This window comes from Halichoeres trimaculatus, unplaced genomic scaffold (assembly GCF_033239565.1).
Source record: "Halichoeres trimaculatus isolate MK-OKI-2021-1 unplaced genomic scaffold, fHalTri1.1 fHalTri1_scaffold_44, whole genome shotgun sequence".
NCBI lineage: Eukaryota > Metazoa > Chordata > Actinopteri > Labriformes > Labridae > Halichoeres > Halichoeres trimaculatus.
In genome coordinates this window covers 365,254-372,003 of record NW_027437223.1, presented here as the reverse complement: position 1 = coordinate 372,003, position 6,750 = coordinate 365,254, and the positions used below count along the sequence as shown (strand labels likewise).

General features: G+C 64.7%; 1 non-coding gene across 1 annotated transcript; it reads left to right on the top strand.

Annotated features, from left to right (window-relative positions):
• Positions 1 to 611: 611 nt before the first annotated feature.
• LOC141786580 (5S ribosomal RNA) lies at positions 612 to 730 on the top strand. The gene has a single exon (XR_012597847.1). It is a non-coding gene; the product is annotated as a 5S ribosomal RNA (ribosomal RNA).
• Positions 731 to 6,750: the final 6,020 nt, after the last annotated feature.

Here is a 6,750-nt window from a genome sequence, read left to right as displayed (position 1 = left end):
GAGCCAGCAGGGGGCCCAGCGGTGGCTGGCGGGCGTGGGAGCCCCGATGGCCAGGGTCCGCCACCCCTGGGCCCTTGGCCTCCGGGGCCAGGAGCGGTCCGTCCTACCAGGGGCGCGGGCCCCTTGGGGCCGTGGCTGTTTGGTGTAGTCGGCGGGGGGGGCTGCTTAAGTGTGGGTGCGCGGGACCGTGAGGTGCGCAAGGCACACAGGGGAGGGGAGGGAGTGGACGCTGGGGGCAAGAGGGAGGCTCGGGCCAGCCCGGTGGTACCGGTAGCCCACCGCTCTTGGGTGCTCTGGTCCCGGGGTGTCCCCGGGGCCCAGGGGTGCGCAGGGCACGCCGGACGGAGCTGAGAGGACGCAGGGCTGCCGGGCGGGTTTCCGGATGGTGCCCCACCCCACCCCACCCTGTCCGGCCAGCCGTCGGTTCCTGCCGCGGAAGACCCGTGCCGGCATGCGGCTCAGTGCTCCCCCGGGGCTCCCCCGGGGCCACCTCTGCCCACCTCCCTGCCCCCTGACACCACCCCCTGCCTCCTACCCCCACCGGCCGCCCCCCCCCCCCCCCCCCCCCCCCCCTGCCCTCCGTAAATGGCCGGCTGGCGCAGGCGGCCCACGCTTACGGCCATACCACCCTGAACACGCCCGATCTCGTCCGATCTCGGAAGCTAAGCAGGGTCGGGCCTGGTTAGTACTTGGATGGGAGACCGCCTGGGAATACCAGGTGCCGTAAGCTTTTGCTCTCCCTCCCGTTCCCACCCCACCCCCACCCCCTGCCCTCTCCTTCCGCCGCTTCTCCCCCCGACTCCCGCAGCTTCCCCTCCTCCCGCTTCCCGCCGCCGCCTCACCTCCAGCTTCCCACCTCCCGCTTCCCCTCCTGCCTCCCGCCGCCGCCTCACCTCCCGCTTCCCACCTCCCGCTTCCCACCTCCCGCTTCCCACCTCCCGCTTCTTCCTCTCTGGTCTCTTTTCATTTTATTTTACTATCATTAAGATCATCACCCTCTCTCCGTGAGCTACCACCTTATCGTGGTGGAGGGGTTTGCGTGTCCCAGTGATCCTAGGAGCTAAGTTGTCGGGGGCTTTATGCCCCTGGTAGGGTCGTTGCCGAAGAGGCAACGTGGGACCCCCTCCCAGTGGGCTCACCACCCGCAGGAGGGGCCATAGGGGTCGGGTGCAATGTGAGTTGGGCGGCAGCCGAAGGCAGGGACCTTGGCGGTCCGATCCTCGGCTGCAGAAGCTGGCTCTAGGGACGTGGAATGTCACCTCTCTGGCGGGGAAGGAGCCTGAGCTGGTGCGCGAGGTTGAGAAGTTTGGGCCAGATATAGTCGGCCTCACCTCGACGCGCAGCAAGGGCTCCGGAACCAGCCTTCTTGAGAGGGGTCGGACTCTCTTCCACTCTGGAGTTGCCGATGGTGAGAGGCGGCGGGCAGGGGTGGCGATACTCATCGCGCCCCCCGGCTCGGTGCCTGTACATTGGAGTTCACCCCAGTGGACGAGATTGAGCCTCCCTCCGCCTTCGGGTAGGGGGACGGATCCTGACTGTTGCTTGTGGCTATGGTCCAAATAGCAGTTCAGAGTATCCACCCTTTTTGGAGTCACAGGTTATCCATAACAAACACCATGTTCAAGCATAAGGGTGTCCATACGTGCACGTGGCACCGGGACACCCTAGGTCGCAGTTCGACGATCGACTTTGTAGTCGTGTCATCGGACTTGCGGCCGCATGTCTTGGACACTCGGGTGAAGAGAGGGGCGGAGCTGTCAACCCATCACCACCTGGTGGCGAGTTGGCTCCGATGGTGGGGGAAGATGCCGGTCAGACCTGGTAGACCCAAACGTATCGTGAGGGTCTGCTGGGAACGTCTGGCGGAATCTCCCGTCAGAGAGAGCTTTAACTCCCACCTCCGGGAGAGCTTCAACTGTGTTCCGGGGGAGGTAGGGGACATTGAGTCCGAATGGGATCGGAGCTGTGGCCGTAAGGTGGTTGGTGCCTGTCGGGGCGGCAACACCCGAACCCGCTGGTGGACACCAGCGGTGAGGGATGCCGTCCAGCTGAAGAAGGAGTCCTATCGGGCCTTTTTGGCGTGTGGGACTCCTGAGGCAGCAGACAGGTATCGACAGGCCAAGCGGAATGCAGCTACGGCCTGTCGCCGAGGAAAAAAAACCCGGACGTGGGAGGAGCTCGGCGAGGCCATGGAGAACGACTTCCGAACGGCTTCGAAGAGGTTCTGGACCACCATCCGGCATCTCAGGAGGGGGGAGCAGTGCACTGGAAAGTTTGCCCGACCTGTCCGCATGTGTTTTGTGGACTCGGAGAAGGCATTCGACCGTGTCCCTCGGGGACTCCTGTGGGGGGTTCTCCGGGAGTATGGGGTGTCGGGCTGCTTGTTACGAGCCCTCCGTTCCCTGTACGACCGGTGCCAGAGCTCGGTCCGCATTGCTGGCAGTAAGTCGGACTCGTTTCCAGTGAGGGTTGGACTCCGCCAGGGCTGCCCTTTGTCACCGATTCCGTTCGTAACTTTCATGGACAGAATTTCTAGGCGCAGCCAGGGTGTCGAGGGGGTCCGGTTTGGTGACCTCAGGATTGGATCACTGCTTTTTGCAGATGATGTGGTCCTGTTGGCTTCATCAAGCCGTGACCTTCGACTCTCCCTGGAGCGGTTCGCAGCCCAGTGTGAAGCGGCTGGGATGAGAATCGGCACCTCCAAATCCGAGTCCGTGGTCCTCAGCCGGAAAAGGGTGGACTGCCTTCCCCGGGTCGGGGATGAGATTCTGCCCCAAGTGGAGGAGTTTAAGTATCTCAGGGTCTCGTACACGAGTGAGGGAAGGATGGAGCGAGAGATCGGCAGGCGGATCGGTGCTGCGTCCGCAGTAATGCGGAACTCTGCACAGGTCTGTCGTGGTGAAGAGGGAGCTGAGCCGGGAGGCGAAGCTCTCTGTTTACCGGTCGATCTTCGTTCCCACCCTCACCTATGGTCGTGAGCTTTGGGTAGTGACCGAGAGAACAAGATCGCGGCTACAAGCGGCCGAAATGAGCTTCCTCCGTAGGGTGGCCGGGCTCTCCCTTCGAGATAGGGGGAGAAGCTCGGCTGTCCGGGAGGAGCTCGGAGTAGAGCCGCCTTGAGAGGAGCCAGATGAGGTGGCTCGGGCACGTCCCACCGGGGGGAGACCCCCGGGCAGACCCGGGACACGCTGGAGAGACTACATCTCTCGGCTGGCCTGGGAACGTCTCGGGATCCTCCCGGAAGAGCTAGATGAAGTGGCAAGGGAGAGGGAAGTCTGGGCTTCCCTACTTAGGCTGCTGCCCCCGCGACCCGACCCCTGATAAGCGGAAGAAGATGGATAAGATCATCATTTGAAACGATGATTCTAATTCATCTACCCATTTATTTATTTATTCCCCCCCCCCCTTTTGGATCGCCATGTCCAATCGGCAAAGACGGGGACAAGCCGTCCTCCTACCGAGGGCGCCGAAAGGGGGCGGTTGGATCGCAGGGTCACGCCCAGTCCGCCAAGGGGACTACAAAAACAAAGGACAGAGCGCACACCCATCGGCCAACCACCATCGGCGCGCTTTCGAGAGTCGCGTTTTCAAAAGAGTGCCACCTCCAGGCTGCACCTGGACAAGTGTCAGGCCGGGGAAAGCGCGCCCCAACCCGGCCGCGGCCGCCTCGAAACCTACCGGGCAGACCCCGGAGCGACCCGGCACCGCCCCCGTCCACCCGCGTCGCCGCACGCTGGCAGGCGAGCAGGCGGACGGGCGGGCAGGCCGGCAGGCAGGCACGCAGGCACGCGGCCATCGGACCGAAAAAAACAAAACAACAACAACAAATAAAAAAAAACTGACCGACAGGAAATCGCCACCCGCCAACGGAGGGCCCCGCGCGCGCCCAGACGCGCTGCGCTCGGCTTCTCCGGGCTTTGCGGGAACCGCCCCCCTGGCCGCGCCACGGCCGCGCCGTACCGGGTGGGAAGCCCCGGCCCCGCGCAAAGAGGCCCGCAGCCGCGGCGAGACCGAGAAGCCCCGTCTTTAGCCAGCCGACCTCTCGTACGGAGCGCCGGGCCCCGCCTCCGGGCGGCCGCCCGGCTCCGGTGGAACACCGTTCCTCGAGGCCCGCCCGCTCTCCTTTTCCGTGGCCGAAGCCCCGGAAAGAGCCCAGGAGAGGAGGGGCGGGGCGCGCGGTCCCCTTCCCGCCGCCCCCGACCTCCCGCGGTCCCACACGCCCGGGCCTGTCCCGCGGCGGATCCCCCCCCCCACCGCCCGGGGGCTACCTGGTTGATCCTGCCAGTAGGATATGCTTGTCTCAAAGATTAAGCCATGCAAGTCTAAGTACACACGGCTCGGTACAGTGAAACTGCGAATGGCTCATTAAATCAGTCGTGGTTCCTTTGATCGCTCGTTCCGTTACTTGGATAACTGTGGTAATTCTAGAGCTAATACATGCAAACGGGCGCGGGACCCTCCCCGGCAAACCCCTCGCGGGGGGTGCCGGGGTCGGGCGACGCGTGCATTTATCAGACCCAAAACCCACGCGGGGCCCGGCGGGGGGGCCCTCCCCCCCTCCGGCCCCGGCGCCCCTTTGGTGACTCTGGATAACCTGGAGCCGATCGTCGGCCCCCCGCGGCGGCGACGTCTCATTCAAATGTCTGCCCTATCAACTTTCGATGGTACGCTACGCGCCTACCATGGTGACCACGGGTGACGGGGAATCGGGGTTCGATTCCGGAGAGGGAGCCTGAGAAACGGCTACCACATCCAAGGAAGGCAGCAGGCGCGCAAATTACCCACTCCCGACTCGGGGAGGTAGTGACGAAAAATAACGGCGCGGGTCTCGATCGAGGCGCTGTAATCGGAATGAGCCTACTTTAAACCCTTGAGCGAGGATCCATTGGAGGGCAAGTCTGGTGCCAGCAGCCGCGGTAATTCCAGCTCCAATAGCGTATCTTAAAGTTGCTGCGGTTAAAAAGCTCGTAGTTGGATCTGGGAGTCGAGCGGGATGGGTCCCCGCCGCGCCGTCGGCGGGCGCACCGCCCGCGCCCGGCCCCTGCCTCTCGGCGCCCGCGGCCGACGCCCTTCGCCGGGTGTCCCGCCGGGCCCGAAGCGTTTACTTTGAAAAAATTAGAGTGTTCAAAGCGGGCCCCCTCGCCCGAATAGCGCAGCTAGGAATAATGGAATAGGACTCCGGTTCTATTTTGTGGGTTTTTCTTCTCCCCGCGCCGCCGGCCGCCGGCGAGGGGGGGGGGGGGGGGGGGGGTTTCGGCGGCGGCGCCTCGCGCGCGGCCGCCGGCACCCCCCCCCCCAGCCGGTCCGGCCTGGGGCGGGGCGACCTGGAACCGGGGCCATGATTAAGAGGGACGGCCGGGGGCATTCGTACTGCGCCGCTAGAGGTGAAATTCTTGGACCGGCGCAAGACGCACTGAGGCGAAAGCATTTGCCAAGAATGTTTTCGTTAATCAAGAACGAAAGTCGGAGGTTCGAAGACGGTCAGATACCGTCGTAGTTCCGACCATAAACGATGCCGACTCGCGATCCGGCGGCGTCCTCAACACGACCCGCCGGGCAGCGTACCGGGAAACCAAAGTCTTTGGGTTCCGGGGGGAGTATGGTTGCAAAGCTGAAACTTAAAGGAATTGACGGAAGGGCATCACCAGGAGTGGAGCCTGCGGCTTGATTTGACTCAACACGGGGAACCTCACCCGGTCCGGACACGGAAAGGATTGACAGATTGAGGGCTCTTTCTCGATTCCGTGGGTGGTGGTGCATGGCCGTTCTTAGTTGGTGGAGCGATTTGTCTGGTTAATTCCGATAACGAGCGAGACTCTGGCATGCTAACTAGTTACGCGGCCCCTCGCGGCCGGCGTCCAACTTCTTAGAGGGACTGGTGGCGCGCAGCCACACGAGAGTGAGCAATAACAGGTCTGTGATGCCCTTAGATGTCCGGGGCCGCACGCGTGCTACAATGAGTGGGTCAGCGTGCCCGTCTCCTTCGCCGACAGGCGCGGGTAATCCACTGAACCCCACTCGTGATAGGGATTGGGGCCTGCAACTGTTCCCCACCAACGAGGAATTCCCAGTAGGCGCGGGTCACCATCCCGTGTCGATTAAGTCCCTGCCCTTTGTACACACCGCCCGTCGCTACTACCGATCGGATGGTCCAGTGAGGTCCCCGGACGGGCCCCGCCGGCCCCGCTCGCCGGCGGCCGGCGGAGCGCCCGGAAGGCGCCCAAACTGGTCTATCTAGAGGAAGTAAAAGTCGTAACAAGGTTTCCGTAGGGGAACCTGCGGAAGGATCATTGCCGGTCGGTCGCCGGGGCCCCGGTGGCTCGCCCGCGCGAGCCCCCTCGAAACCCCGCTCCGCGAAGCGCGGCGGGGGGTCGGCGCCTCCCCCCCGCGCGGGCCCTCCCCTCGCCCGCCCCGCCCGCCCGCCACCCCCGACCCGGAAGCCCCGCCCCCGGGCGGCCCGGGAAAGGGCGCGGGCGCCAAGGAACCTTAAAAAAAAAAAACCGCGCACGCTCCCCCCGAAACCCTCGGCCGAGCCCCAGCCGCAGGTGCCCGCGGCCCTCGCCGCGCCCCGACCCCTTCCCCGGGGGCTCAAAGTCCCCGCCGGGGGCGGGGCTCGGGGGCGCCTGCGCCAGGGCGGGGGGAGCGGACCCTCGTCTTGCCCTCCCCGTGAGACAACCCTGTCACCGTCGCTCGGTTGGCCCCCACTCTGGAAACGCGCGCCCAGCCAAGCGCGCGAGAGCAAAAGCAGAC